Raw genomic sequence first — 16,336 nt, forward strand, 5'->3', positions numbered from 1 at the left:
GATGGTGAGATCTACCGATGCCCCAGCGTGTGCTAAGTTACCAGCTAGAGGGGCACGCACAGTTCAACCTGTGCTGGCCCCCGCTTCTACTATAGATGATGCTCGTGACAGGAGGAATCGGGGTGGGAGAAGTCAAAAGCTTAGGTTATTTACATGTGGGAACGCTGTGTCTGGGGCCCCGACTATGAGAGGTACTAATCAATTGCCAAAGCCTCCGATTATCATTGGTATTACTATGAAGAAAATGATGACGGATGCATGGGCAGTTACAATTACATGGTGGATTTGGTCGTCACCTAGGAAAGCTCCAGGTTGCCCTAGTTCTGCTCGAATTAGGATGCTTAAGGCTGTACCTACTATTCCTGATCAAGCCCCAAATAGAAGACACACGGTTCTGATGTCTTTGTGATTGATGGGTACAAAATAATCAACTGAGCTGAGCTGAGCTGAGTAGAAAATAATCAACGATTAATGAACATGGGTAAAATAGCTGAGTTTAAGCATTAGACTGTGAATCTAAAGACAGAGGTGATTCCTCTTTTTACCAAGCCTTAAGGTGATACTCATGTCGAATCGCAAATTCGAAGGTGTAGAAAACTACTCTACTAAGGCTTCTCCCGCCCCCTTTCTGATAGGCAGGAGAAGTAGATTGAAGCCAGTTTAGGGTGTTTAGCTGTAACTAAAAGTTCATGGGTTTAATTCCTATTGATCTAGAAGAGGACTTAGCTTAAGTAAAGCGATTGGTTTTCACTCATTAGATGTAAGGTGTAGTCCTGCAGTCCTCATTCAGAAGTTAAACTCTTTGGTTTACTTCGGGCTTTGAAGGCTCTTGGACTTTTTATCCTAAACTTCTTGACGTGATCAGTAGTGGGGAGAGCAGGAGCGTTATGGCGCTGAGGATTGCTATGGAGGGGAGGAGGATGTTGTGGTGGTGGTTGGTGTGGTGGAGGGATAGTTTGGAGCTGTTATGTGTTGGGAATGTGGTTAGTGTAGTTGAATACATGAGTCGTGTATAGAAGAATAGGTTAATTAAAGCTGTGATTGCTATTGGCGCGGCTAGTAAGATATTGTTGTTTTTAGCGGCTCTGAGATGATAACCCCTTTTGGCAGACATCCTGTTAGTGGTGGTAGGCCTCCTGTGCATACTAGGATTATAGAAATTGCTGGTAGCATTATTGGTGTTTTGTTTCATGTAAGCAATAGGGAGTTGATGTTAGTGGATGAGTTGAGTTTTACTATTATGAATGTTGGTACTGTTAGGCTAATAGAGATTACTAAATTTAATATCGTGAGGGAGGGGTCGAATGGAAGTACGGTGATTATTCACCCTATGTGGCTAATAGATGAATAGGCTGTGATTTTGCGCGTCTGCCGTCTGGTTGAGCCCGTTTCATGCCCCAATTGATACTGATAGTGTGGCTGATGTTATTAGAATTATTGGGTTAGTTATTTCATATGTTTGGAGTAGAATTGATATTGGGGCGATTTTTTGTCATGTGAGTAGAATTATACCTGTTTGTATAGGAATCCCTTGGGTTACTTCTGGAAGTCATGAGTGGAATGGTGCGAGACCCATCTTAATTGCTAGGGAGATGAATCTTAATGTCATGATATGGTTGGTTGTGTGTGGTTGTAGGGTTCACATTCCTAGCTGCTTGTAGTTGAGAATGATTGATAGAAGGAAGATTATTGAGGCTGTGGCTTGGCTTAGGAAATATTTTGTGGCTGCCTCTGTTGATCATGGGCTTGTGTTTTTTATTATCATTGGGATGATGGCTAAGAGGTTTATCTCAAGGCCGATTCACATTAGAAACAGGTTGGTGCTTAGTATAGTGACTATTGGGCCAGATAAGTCTGTGAAGTAGATAATGAGGAGTGTGATTGGGTGGATTAGCTCGGGAAGGTTTTAAACCAACATTTCCGGGGTATGGACCCGGTAGCTTAATTACCTGACCTTACTGATTTTAGGATAGGGTGTTTAGGTAGCACGTACAATTTTGAATTCTTAGGAATAGGTTCAACTCCTGTCATCCTAGAAATAAGAGGGTTTAAACCTCTATAATTTACTCTATCAAAGTAACTCTCTTATCAGACATATTTCTAGGTGTACGGAGGAACACTTGCTATAGAGATTGGGGTTGAAATGTGTCTATACACAGGCTAATGTTAGCGGGAGGAAGTTTTATCACAATAAGTGTATTAGTTGGTCATACCGGAACCACAGGTATGATGCTCGCACTCATAAAGTGGTGAGCGCTAATGTTTTTATTATAAAATTTATTGTAAATATTTCTGGGTTGTTAGGGTCATCGAATGGGCCTAAAAATACGACTATTGATAGGGCATTTATTAAGATGATATTAGTGTATTCGGCTATAAAGAATAGGGCAAAAGGGCCTGCGGCATACTCTACACTGAATCCTGAAACTAGTTCTGACTCGCCTTCTGCTAGGTCTAATGGGGCTCGGTTTGTTTCTGCTAGGGTTGAAATATATCCTGTTATTCCTAGAGGTCAGGCTGGGATAATTAATCATAGGGCTTCTTGGGTGAATATTAGTGATTGGAGGGAAAATGGCCCATTTATTAGGAATACGGAGAGTAAAATAATCGCTATGGTGACTTCATAAGAAATTGTTTGGGATGCTGATCGTAGGGCTCCAGACGTTGAATATTTTGAGTTGGAGGCTCATCCTGATCATAGGATGGAGTAAACTGATAAGCTTGATGTGGCTAAGATGAATAGGGCCCCTAAGTTTAGATTAATTAAGGGGTGTGGTATTGGCATTGGGATCATAGGCTGAAGGCTAGGGTGAGTGAAAGTGTAGGGGCAATGATGAATAGAGATGTAGATGTTGCTAATGGTCGTAGAGGCTCCTTGATAAATAGTTTTATTGCGTCTGCGAATGGTTGGAGAATACCGTATGGTCCTACGATATTTGGTCCTTTTCGTAGTTGTATATATCCTAAGATTTTGCGCTCTACTAGTGTTAAAAATGCTATGGCAATTAAGATTGGTACTAGGAGGGTCAAAATATTTAGTAAATGCACTATTAGGGAGGGGATTTGAACCCCCGAGAACAAGGTTTTAAGTCTTACGCAATTTCCTGACTCTGCCACCCTAATTATGCCTTTGTCTAAGGCATTAGTTTTACGAATTCACAGTGTTGAGATTAATTCATAAATTGATTTTGGGGCTCTTGATTTAAGGAGGCTCCATTTCTCTTATCCTTTCGTACTGGGAGAAATCGTGAATAGATAGAAACCGACCTGGATTACTCCGGTCTGAACTCAGATCACGTAGGACTTTAATCGTTGAACAAACGAACCATTAATAGCTTCTACACCATTGGGATGTCCTGATCCAACATCGAGGTCGTAAACCCTAATTGTCGATATGGACTCTTGAATAGGATTGCGCTGTTATCCCTAGGGTAACTTGGTCCGTTGATCAAAAAAATTGGGTCAATTGGATTTAGGTGCTTAGACTTGTGTGTCTTGGCTATAATCTTTCGGAGGTTTTTTTATTCTCCGAGGTCACCCCAACCGAAATTTAAACTTAAGTTTTTATGTGTTTAGTCCAGTAGGTGTATTGATTTAAAATGTTAAGTTATAAATTAAAGCTCCATAGGGTCTTCTCGTCTTATTTTTTTATTCCCGCCTCTTCACGGGAAGGTCAATTTCACTGATTGGAAATAAGAGACAGTTGAACCCTCGTTAAGCCATTCATTCTAGTCCCTAATTAAGGAACAAGTGATTATGCTACCTTTGCACGGTCAGGATACCGCGGCCGTTTAACGTTAGTCACTGGGCAGGCAGTGCCTCTAATACTTGTGATGCTAGAGGTGATGTTTTTGGTAAACAGGCGGGGTTCGTGTTTGCCGAGTTCCTTTTATTTCTTTTAATCTTTCCATTATGCACCCCTGTGTTGGATTAACATGTTTTATTAGGTAAGTTTTATGTATAGATTAGCTACCTTTAGGTTGTTAACTAACAATGGTTATCCGGGTTGTTATAGTTTTGTGCATGGAGAATGTTATTCTTGTTACTCATATTAACAGTATCTCATCTATTTAATAATAGATTGACCCAATTATGTGTATAGGAATTTGCTTAAATTAATTTTGGTATTACATGGTTTTGAATGTTGAGCTTGAACGCTTTCTTTATTGGTGGCTGCTTTTAAGCCAACAATGGTTTTGATGTTAAAGTGGCTTATTCACTATTTAAGGGTTTTCCGTTCCTAAAGAGCTGTCCCTCTTTAGTCTATATTTTAAGTTTACATTTAGATTTTATGTTCTTGTTGGTAAACTTAAAGTTGAACTAAAATTCATTATTGGGTAACCAGCTATCACCAAGCTCGTTAGGTTTTTCGCCTCTACCTAAAAGTCATCCCACTATTTTGCTACATAGACGGGTGCATTCTTAAAATTGCTTTTAGGTAGCTCGTTTGGTTTCGGGGTTTCTAGCTAAAGTTCTTTTAGTTAGATGTTTTCTAGTTAATTCATTATGCAAAAGGTACAAGGTTTAATCTTTGCTTATTTGTGCTAATTGATTGTGTTTTGCTCTTCCCTTGCGGTACTGATCTCTATAGCTCCTATGAAAAGTTTCTTTCTCCAATACTTCTACAAAGTGAATGTTTTAGTTTATATGTATAAGAATAATTGTGTTTGTGTTGTTTTTAGGGCTGAGTAGTTGCTCAAAGCGTCCGTTGTGTTGGGAATCTTCTGGGTGTAGGCCAGATGCTTTATGTGATTTAAGCTACGCTGTGGTTGTTCCAAGCACACTTTCCAGTATGCTTACCTTGTTACGACTTATCTCCTCTCATAAACTTGTATATGTAATTATGTATAGGGTTTAATAATCGTTTAATTTGAGGAGGGTGACGGGCGGTGTGTACGTACTTCATTGCGCTATTCAATTAAGCTCTCTATTCTTAATTTACTACTAAATCCTCCTTTGTCCTTATGTTTCAATAAGGGTATCGTAATGTTCTTTTTAAGAAAATGTAGCCCATTGCTTCCCATCTCATAAGCTACACCTTGACCTAACGTTTTTATGGTGATTCTCTTGCTTACTTTTACTCCTTTTTAAGGTTTGCTGAAGATGGCGGTATATAGGCTGAATTAGCAAGGGATGGTGAGGTATAACGGGGTTTATCGATTATAGAACAGGCTCCTCTAGATGGATATAAAGTACCGCCAAGTCCTTTGAGTTTTAAGCGGTAGCCAGTAGTTCTCAGGCAAATGATTTTGTTATTTAATCTTTAAGGTTTAGGGCTAAGCATAGTGGGGTATCTAATCCCAGTTTGGATCTTAGCTATCGTGTATTAAGATAATTAGAATTACTTTCGTTATTGAGTTTAATCCCAACGATGAATTTTCACATATTGGTTGGTTTTTAATTCTATTAGTTGTTTCCTATGGACACGTTTTACGCCGTAGAATAATTAATTTGGGTTAATCGTATGACCGCGGTGGCTGGCACGAAATTTACCAACCCTTGAGAGGTATAACTTAGTCAAACTTTCGTTCATTGCTTAATTTTTATCACTGCTGAATCCCGTGGGGGCGTGGCTAGGCAAGGCGTCTTTAGCTATACTGTATGAACTTGATGCCCTCTCCCTAGGTTTTGAATAAAGCTTTAGGGGATTTGACACTGGTTTACGGATTTTTGCATGTGTAATTTTACCTCTAACTAATTATAAGGCCAGGACCAAACCTTTTGTGTTTATGGGATAATAATATCCATCTAAGCATTTTCAGTGCTTTGCTTTATCGATAAGCTACATAAGCTGTATGTATAATATACCACCAGTGTTAAGTGATTTTAAGACAACTAGTAAAAAGCATATGAGGGGAGTGTATAAAAAAATTCTCCCAATACTGAATTTTAAGTTTTGTTTTATAAATTATTAGAAGGGTGGAGAAGCCTATATTACATTCCTTGCTTTTGGGGTTTGTCAGGGAGTTAATAATTGAGCTGAGCAATGTCTTTCATTATTCTCACATCTTCATCAATTTCTTAAATGTATTTTTATAATTGATTTGACTCTGTCATACACTGAAGTAGAAAAATTATCTCCCCTCCAAATAATATCCATCAAAGTGCCCGGAGGGTCACAATTAGCAATGTTTAAGAACCTGAATTTGTCTAAATATTTGTTCCTACAAAGAAAAAAAAAAGCCAAAATAAATGAATATAAGTTTTCAAAGAGTGAGTAGAATTCTGTCCCTCAAATTCTTAGTAGGACTCAGATATTTTAACAATTTATTTAAGAAGCACTATGATTGAGAAAAAAAAAAAACTTTTGCTACATATTCATTTTCAATTAGGCCTTAAGTGGAACATCTCCTTCACCCCAGTTGTAGTGAGCCGAATCACTTTGGCCAAATTGCTTTCAGCCTGATCAGACGCAATTCCTTAACACAGAGCCTCCTGTAACTACGAGCAATTAATTGAAGCAGCCTTGAAGGTTCTCTTTCACTAGAGAGATTGTCTTCAGGGATCAGTCATTTTTATGGAGTCTGTGAGTAAAACAGAATACAGAACTGTGGTGGTATTGTGTTCCTCAAAATATTGTGTACCTTAATAAACTTATCTGGGGTCAGAAAACAGAAAAGCCACTAGTTAGGCAGTGATAGCACACACCTTTAATCCTAGCATTCCAGAGATAGAAATCCCTCTGGATCTCTGTGAGTTCAAGGCCACATTGGAAAAAGCCAAGCATGGTGACACACGCCTTTAATCCCAGAAAGCCAGTCTTTAATCCCAGAGAGTGATGGTAGAAAGAGAAAGATACATAAGGCGTGAGGACCAGAAACTAGAAGCATTTGGCTTGGTTAATCATTTGGCTGGTTAAGCATTCAGGCTTTTAAGCAGCAGTTCAGCTGAGAGCCATTGGGATGAGGACACAGAGGCTTCCAGTCTGAGGAAACAGGACCAGCTGAGGAATTGGCAAGGTGAGGTTAGCTGTGGCTTGTTCTGTCTCTCTGATCTACCAGCATTGACCCCAATAACTGGCCTCAGGCTTGATTTTATTAATAAGAACTTTTAAGATTCCTGCTACACAAAACAGTTTCCAATTGTCAATTGTGGGGGCATTCCTTCCTTTCTGTTGCTGGTTTAAAAGTCCTTGGTTGGGTTGGGAATATGACTTAGTGGTAGAGAGATTGGCTATTCATGTTGGAGCTTAATGAATGTGTGTGTGTGTGTGTGTGTGTGTGTGTGTGTGTGTGTGTGTGTGTGTGAGAGAGAGAGAAAGAGAGAGAGAGAGAGAGAGAGAGAGAGAGAGAGAGAGAGAGAGAGAGAATATAGAAAACTGACTGCTCAGAGCAAACATCCTTGAGGATAAAGATTATTGACTATAATCTCATTTCCAGCATTAGGGACTTATGTGAAAGCTACCTCTTCTCGGGAAAGCGGGAAGGCTCAGGGAGAGAGTACTTGCTTGTTTAAGCTCTTTGTGAGCAGTAATGCCCTTTGAAAATGATCTCTCATGTGATTTTAACATTACAAGAAACATTTTCTTTGTTAATCACGAGTTCAAAGCTTCACGGGATAATATTCTCACCATTAAAAAGCTCGTGTAATTTTCAGGTGTCCTAATTTATTACCGGGAGTGATTAAGACCATGAAAACACTGAGCTTCAGTCCCATCCTGCTTCTTAAGGCTGAGCACAAAAGGCCACTCAGTTTCTGCATGGTTACCACTAGATGGGGACAGTGGCTGCAGCTGCTTCTGCACCAAGCTAAGAATAGAAAGCTTTTCTCAGATACAGGGAGGACCACAATCCAGAATGCGCCTGCTAATTGTAAGCCGCCTCTGTAAAAGAGGAATTGCATTTAATTGCAGGGACCTCTCGCCTCCATGTCACACCTGTTCTGCTCTGGGATAGCCCATTGCGGGGCCCCTACACCTTCTTCTCTCTATTGCATTCCTTCTTCAGGATGAAAGCTGCAGATGACAGCCGTGCTGAGGTGTGGGTGAGGGCAGAGCAGAAGATGGTGAGAGAGTGGGCGATCTGGGAAGATGGGAAAAGGAAGGAAGGGGAGGACATTAACAGCTCGATGCTTTATCTCAAGGACGGGAGAGCTGATGGTTATCACCCCAAAGACGCATCTGAAGATGTGTGTCTGTTGTCAAGAAGGGAAAAGACAAATGCAGGAAGCCTGGGTAGGCACTTAGGACCTACACTTTTGATGAGAGTTGTAGAAACACAAACTGACTTAACCTTGCTCTGTGTGTGTGTGTGTGTGTGTGTGTGTGTGTGTGTGTGTGTGTAGGTGTGTGTACACATATATGTGGGTGGGTGCCCAAGATGCCAGAAGAGGAAGTTAGATCCCCGGGAACTGGGGTCACAAAGCAGTTGTGAGCTGCCTCACCTGGTACTAGAACCCAAACTTGGGTTCACTGCCAGAGCAGCTAGGGCTCTTAACTGCTGGTCCACGGCTTTCACCTCGTCCACGTTGTTTTTGATGTGACTAAGACGACAAGGGCCCCGCAGTAAGACTTCACTGTGCAGCCTGTGACAGCCCAAAGACGGTGGTCACCTTTAGGGGTTCTGGTCTCCAGAATACCAAGACTGACGGGTTTTGACTATGGACTTCATAAAAAATGTTATTCTCAAATTTTTACATATTAAACATTGTGAACATTTATAACTGCTTGAAAAAAAAAAACCCACTATTTCCGTCAAGAAAATGGTCTGAAGCATGGTTCTTCACAGCTGTTAGAAAACATTTGTTGTGGGCTGGGCTTGGTGGGGGGTTCTAAGCTTTTCAGTTAGAAGACAGACTTAGGGCTGGAGCGGTGGCTCGGCCGTTACCAACAGTGACTGCTCTTCAAGGACCAGGCTTCAGTTCCAAGCATCACCCACACCATGGCTTACAACTCCCTGGAACTCCGATTCCAGGGGAATCCAAGCCAACACTCTTCAGGCCTCCATGTGCACCAGGCACATGATGCAATACATACGTGCAAGCAGAACACTCAGACATAAAAAGTGAAATGAATCTTACGGCATTTGTGGCTGAATGAACTGATAGATTCAAGGTTTAACTCCCTAAGGTGAATTTGAGGAAGTCCACCATGCTCAGCTGACAAGTATGGCTCTCAGAGCCTCCTGTGGACCGATGAACAGGCTGTAGCCTTGCGTTTTGGGGGTATACAATAATGAACCACATCTGCCTTTTACTGCCCATTACATTTGGGGTGTTTCTGAGTCTTCTAAAAGAAGACATAATCACGTTTTTTTACTCTAGTCCCCGGAATGTAATCTTCTTTGGAGATTTAGAGATGGGTGTTTACTGAAGCAGTCAAATCGTCCTGAACTCACCAGTTTGACAGATCTTGATCTTGGATTCCCACAGGGATTGTGTCCTGCAAGCATGGAGACCTAGTCTGCAGTGAAGTGTCAAGGCATGGGGCAGTCCTTGCCTGCAGGCCTTCAGAGGCAGCTGGGGTGTGTTGGCTTGACTGACCCCCACGGACAACCTCTACAACTGGGAGGTAGCCAGCCATTCACTGTTGTTCAGCCATGTAGTCTGTTTGCTTTCACGGCAGCCCTTGCAGACTAATGAGAATCAGCAAGACTCGTTCTGAAAACAGGGGTATGTTGGCTTACAAGAAAATGCCCCCCCAAGGGAGTGGCACTATGAGGAGGTGTGGCTTTGTTGGAGTGGGTGTGGTCTTGTCAGGTGAAGCACGTCCCTGTGGTGGCAGGCTTTGAGGTCTCTTTTGCTCGAGCTTTCCTCAGTGTGACCCTGAGACCATTTCCTGTTGCCTTCTGATCAAGATGTAGCCAGAAGCATGTCTGCCTGCACACCACCATGCTCCCTGCCATGATGGTAATGGACCGAACCTCTGAACTGTAAGCTGCCACTTCAATTAAATGTTTTCCTTTGTAGGAGTTGCCAGATTCATGGTGTCTCTTCACAGCAGTAGAAACCCTAAGACAAGAGGTTTGTGTTAAATGTTCCAAATGGATCCAACACAGGAAGCCAAAGCTGTGGGAATCGCAGGACCTGCAAGGAGCACCCATGAGGAAGAAACATGGCTGCTAGTCTTAGGAAGACAGTCTGAGGCTGGCAGAAGCCTGGGGCCACTGATCTCTGGTACAGATGAGCAGCAGATCCCCACTGGCTGATGAAACATGTGGGCCTGCTCTCCATTGGGCTAATCCTCCCTTTTTGCTTCCACTGGCTCTCAGTGGGTGGACTCAGGAGAAAACAGTGCTGGCAAGCTGGGGAGTGTGTTTTCTAGACTCTATACCCCGTTCATACATGGAAGGAGCTAGGGACATTCCTGCAATCGGAAGCTTTTGTTTGTCCTGCCTTGTCCCAAAGCCACTTTTAAAATAATCATTCAGAGGGCTAATATTAATGATACATGTTTGGCTGGGAGCTCAGTCTTACTACTAACTAGCTCTTACACTTAAATTAATCCATTTCTATAAATCTATATATTGCCACATGGCCCGTGGCTTACTGGTTCTTTCACATCTTGCTTCTCTGGCAGCTTGCAGCGTCTGCCTTGACTCCGCCCTTCTTCCTCCGTTTGATTGACCCACCTAACCTTATTCTGCTTGGCTATTGGCCAAAGCAGCATTATTTATCAACCAATGAGAGCAACACATATTCACAATGTACAGAAATATCATCCCATAGCTCATTCCTGTGACTAAAACACAATATCCAACAAGTGGCTATTACTCACAACTAGAAACCATCATGCTTAGTGCATATTTTTATACACACCACTCACAAACATGTGTGCCCACCCTCATTATGTGTCCTTTTGGAACGGTTTACAAAGTGGGGCTGTTAAGTCATTGTGGCTTGAATGTGAAATGTCTGCCATGGGCTTCTATGTTTGAACACTTGGTTCCCTGGTGGTGGCACTGTTTTGGGAGACATTCGTGGAATCTTTGGGGCATTAGGGTGTCACTAGCAATTGGGGACAAGGGACCAGCCTGGGTATTGTAGCAGAGTCCTCCTTCTGGTTTCATTCTCTGCTCTCGGATCTACCATGACGTGAGGAGGCATCACCTCAGACGCCTCTACTATAGGCTGAACCTCTCTCCAGCCACCACAGCTTCCTGCCCGTGATGGACAATTCCCTCTGAACTGTGGGCCTGAATAGCCATTCTTCTAAGTCGCCTCTGTGAGGTATTTTGTCACAGTGAGGCAAATGTCACAAGTCAATTTCAAGGGTATGTTGAGAGGCGTTGCAGTCAGCTTACGGTAGGGCCGAGTCCAGAGGTTGTGTCTCTTGCTTATATGGCCTGAGCATTGACACGGGTGCTGTATGCAGGCTAACAAGACTGTAAAATGGTGCCAGCAGCAACGAGGCCATTAACAATCATGAGGGTTCAGTAACAGAATGTGTGCAGACTGACTTCCCCTCACCAATCCTCAGCATACCGTCCTTCAAACACCTGCAGGGCGCTGTTAATCGCTTCAACGCCGAGATGTAGAATTAAGTATTTATGCATTTGCTCACTTCTGTGAGCTCAAGGTCAGGAATCTAGTATTTTCTTCCTGTCTTACCCTAATCCACATGTGTTTGGGACTTGGTAAATACTGCTGCTGAGGTTGTTCTTGTCACATGATGTTATAGTTTTAAAGGATTCCAAGAGGTCTTGAGTCAGTTCTTGAGGTTAAAATGCCTACCATCCACCCCAAAGACTGCATTCTCTCATCTTTCTCTTCCTGTATGCAAAGACAGTGTGGTGAATAGGGACATAACTAACTTGGATGTGTAAGCCTGACTACCCAGACCTCACAGCAGAGGGTGGTGGGACAGGGTGAGAGGAAGCACTACAGGAGTCCTGGAGGGCAGGCAGAGCACACCAGGTCAAATTCAAGCCACAGGCTCAGAAGCAGCAGCCAATGGAGGCACATGACCCACAGGGCAGACATAGCCAATGGCAGACTGCTGTGGATATCACTCTATATAAATAAAACACTGATGGCCAGTGACCAGGCAGGAAGTATAGGCGAGACAAGGAGAGAGGAGAATTGGGGAAACAGGAAGAAGGGAGGAGAGACACTGCAGCCACTTCCAGGACAAGCAGCATGTAAAGATGCCGGTAAGCCACCAGCCACGTGGCAAGGTATAGATTTATAGAAATGGGTTAATTTAAGATATAAGAACAGTTAGCAAGAAGCCTGCCACGGCCATACAGTTTGTAAGTGATATAAGCATCTGAGTGATTATTTTATACGTGGATTGTGGGACTGCGGGGCTTGGTGGAAGCTGGAGAGAAGCCCTTCAGCAACAAATGGCACCCAACGGCTCGAGTTTCCACCTTAAACCTGAGAATATTTAATAACCACTTCTAAACAGAGCCAAAACCAGGTTCCTGCTTCTTGTCTCATATGGGCAGCTAGATGCCGCAAAACGCAGGTTTGAACACTGGCGGGTTCCTGGCGGGTGCGTTTGACTAGCAGTATGGCGGAAATGAGGCCATACTGCCAGCGACACATTACACTGTGTGGTAGATTTAGTCTTTACTATTATTTAAAAAAAAAAAAAAGGTCTCTGGGCTACATGCTGCTTTGATAAAAGCTTAGACCCACTATTTCTGAGACTTGATGACTCACAGAACTGGCAGAAAACGCCATGTTGGTAAGCTGAAATGGGCGGAGCCAACAGCCACAGGGCCATTTCAGTCTTAAAATACTGCAGTTTAAAGCAATAGATTCACAATATGTAGGCTTGAAAGAGACAAAAAAAGATAAATTAATATAAAAAAGCCACGTAAAGATGAATATTACACAGACAGTCTGGATTGTGTTGTCTTTGGGATTTTTAACTGGAAAAAAAACATTTGATTGAAAAAGATGTTCAATTAAACCAATATGTATATTTTAAAGGTACCTTAACTTCAAAATTTGGATTTAAGGATATGTTGCTTTGGAAAAGAGGTTCTGCTTTTGTTTCTACAGAAAGCCAGAGGCTGTGGATTTGTTCCAAATTAAGATACATCAGGTTTCACCAGCCAAGACCCCCTAAAAGGTCTCCGATGACACCATGGCCCAGATAATCTAACATCCAGAGCGGTTTCAAGGCAACTGGTTCACACAATACAGCCTCACGGACTAACCCATTGGCCTAGAATTTTCTTTGTGTCCCCATAAGATACAGCGCCCCCCTCCAGCAGGAAGTAGTAAGAGATGCTACGCCCAAATTCCCAAATATACCAAGCTGGCTTTAGAGGTGGAATTGGCTCACTCCCCCTCTAAACCCAGACATATTAAAAAAATAAATGGTTAAGAGGTTCTTGTGTCCCAAATCATAAGAGTCCTCTGGTATGGGACAGAGAAAAAACAATATTTTTATTTAAAACAGGTTGATTATAAATGTGATCTCTTTTTTTTAAAAAAAAGGAGATATGATATAGATATATAGGAGAATATAGAGATGATAAGATAAAAGGGTAGATTAATGAACCTACTTTTAAAGAACAACTTGTTTAAAATGTTTTACATTGGTATAAATTTTAGTTTATTGATACAAACTTGAAGTTAATTTTGTTATACTGTATATATATATTTCTATTCTTGTTTGGGGTATTATGTTTGTGTAACTCATTTAAAATTGTAATGGATAATTAAAAATAGATTAATAATTAGTCATCTATGATAATCATATTTGTAGCCATGTTAGTTAAGTTTTCTAGGTATACATAGATATATTTCAGATAGATAGGTAATCTTCAAACACTTCATAGACCTAGAGAATATGGCATTTAAATAACTTAGAATTCTGTTGACGTGAGACACAATTGCTCCTGGCTGCACCAATTTGTTCCCGAGAGAATGTTGGATTTCTAAGACATTTCCATTTGGAAGTTTGTCTTCTTGGCACAAAATGGCCTACTGGACAAAGAACTGCCCTTGCCTTGACGGCTGACAGTACAACTGCAATGCTGTCCTTTCTGGACAAGCGGGACACAAGGAAAGCGACCACTGTACTCTGCCAAGACAGGGTAAGATGGTCTTTCAGAATTCCTGGTTCTAAAAATGGTCTGTCATATACTCTAGGCCTGTAGCCACTTTGAATGCACCAACAATGCTGAGAAACATTAGGTGACTGTCCAGGCTGCCAGCTGTCTTGGTCTACTCTTGCAAGATTCCCGAAAGTTGCTTGCATCCATCTACCATTTCTCAGGTACCATTATGTTCCTTCTCAGGTCTTTGATGTGGTTGAAGACTATATAGTTGTAATTTCCTCAGTTATGATGAAAGATAAGTTGGATATAAAACCTTAAACTCACAAATATAAGATAGATAGAACATCTTCTTTAATATTGTAACTGTAATTCTTGCTCGATAATTGTTTTGTTATATGAACTTTTACCATGTTAAAGTTAAAACCTTCCTTTTTTAAAAAAAGAAGAAAAGGGGAAGTGCTGTGGATATCACTCTATATAAATAAAACACTGATTGGCCATTGACCAGGCAGGAAGTATAGGCGGGACAAGGAGAGAGGAGAATTGGGGGAACAGGAAGAAGGGAGGAGAGACACTGCAGCCACCGCCAGGAGAAGCAGCATGTAAAGATGCCGGTAAGCCACCAGCCATGTGGCAAGGTATAGATTTATAGAAATGGGTTAATTTAAGATATAAAAACAGTTAGCAAGAAGCCTGCCACGGCCATACAGTTTATAAGTGATATAAGCGTCTGAGTGATTATTTTATACGTGGATTATGGGACTGCGGGGCTTGGTGGAACCTGGAGAAAAGCCCTCCAACAACAGCAGACTGTGGTAGTCCTTCAGCTCCAGCCTATACTGAAAACAAAGAGCGTGTCTGTGGGTATGGCTTCTTTGGCTTCATGCAGCAGGGTGTGCTCTCTTGACCATGGAAGGCCCTGTGCACCTGGGAGGACCTAGGGAAGCAGACAGGCATCATGCCCACCTGAGCTCTTGTGTCTCTGCATCATGTGTGGTTTCTTCCCTGGATCCACAGCAAGTACAGTTGGAAACAACGTGACTTCATATCTCAGTTGTCACTTCCATCCCTCCAGAGCCCTGGCCATCACTTGTGCTTGGTTCAGAAGCGCTCCTGTCACCTGAAAGACTGGCTAACACATCAGCAAACATCACGTGCCTGGCCATCTCAGCCGTTGGGGTCACCATGCCTGAGCAGAAATAGTTTCACTTCATTCACTGAACTTGGCTGTGAAAGGAGGGTGAGGGGAGGCAGAGACGTGAACTCCTGTCTCCCCATCCAGTCAGCTGAAGTGCTCCTGCATCCCGATGGCTGGATCTTTATAGTGCTCCTGCCCCCCCCCCATGGATGGATGGCCCTTTTGTTGCTGGGGGGGCTTCTCTCCAGGTCCCACCAAGTCCTGCAGTCCCACAACCCCGTATAAAATAATCACTCAGATGCTTATATTACTTATAAATTGTATGGCCATGGCAGGCTTCTTGCTAACTGTTCTTATATCTTAAATTAACCCATTTCTATAAATCTATACCTTGCCACATGGCTTGTGGCTTACCGGCATCTTGACATGCTGCTTGTCCTGGCGGTCGCTGGCAGTGTCTCCCCCTCCTTCTTCCTGTTCCCCCAATTCTCCTCTCTCCTTGTCTCGCCTATACTTCCTGCCTGGTCAGTGGCCAATCAGTGTTTTATTTATATAGAGCAATATCCACAGCACCCTTTATAGTGTATAGGCCTGCATCCCGATGGATGGATGGCCCTTTATAGTGCTCCTGCATCCCAATGGATGGATGGCCCTTTATAGTGCTCCTGCATCCCGATGGGTGGATGGCCCTTTATAGTGCTCCTGCATCCCGATGGATGGATGGCCCTTTATAGTGCTCCTGCATCCCGATGGGTGGATGGCCATTTATAGTGCTCCTGCATCCCGATGGATGGATGGCCCTTTATAGTGCTCCTGCATCCCAATGGATGGATGTCCCTTTATAGTGCTCCTTGCATCCCGATGGATGGATGGTCCTTTATAGGGCTCCTGCATCCTGATGGATGGATGGCCCTTTATAGTGCTCCTGCATCCTGTTAGACTGATGACTCTTTATGCTAATGCTTTGCTATTTAACACACTGATTGCATGATTAAGTAGGAAATGCTAATAGCCTTGACTTTGTCTTGTTGTTTTTTAATTCATCAAATTACTCCATAGCCACTGGTAATTCTAAACTATACAAAGCAATACTGAAAACTGAATTAAGATTTGGTCTTACACAAAGTCAGCATTGTTTTTGTTTGATTGGTTTGGTGTTTAAGTGTCAGGATCTTAGTATATAGCCCTGTCTTGTCCCATACTCACTATGTAGCCTATGTTGACCTCACACTCATTGGAATCC

At 42.4% G+C, this 16,336-nt stretch overlaps 1 pseudogene; it reads right to left on the reverse strand.

Annotated features, from left to right (window-relative positions):
- Window positions 1–3,122: 3,122 nt before the first annotated feature.
- LOC114695111 lies at window positions 3,123–4,791 on the reverse strand (annotated as a pseudogene).
- Window positions 4,792–16,336: the final 11,545 nt, after the last annotated feature.

The sequence above is a fragment of the Peromyscus leucopus genome, unplaced genomic scaffold (assembly GCF_004664715.2).
Source record: "Peromyscus leucopus breed LL Stock unplaced genomic scaffold, UCI_PerLeu_2.1 scaffold_275, whole genome shotgun sequence".
Lineage (NCBI taxonomy): Eukaryota > Metazoa > Chordata > Mammalia > Rodentia > Cricetidae > Peromyscus > Peromyscus leucopus.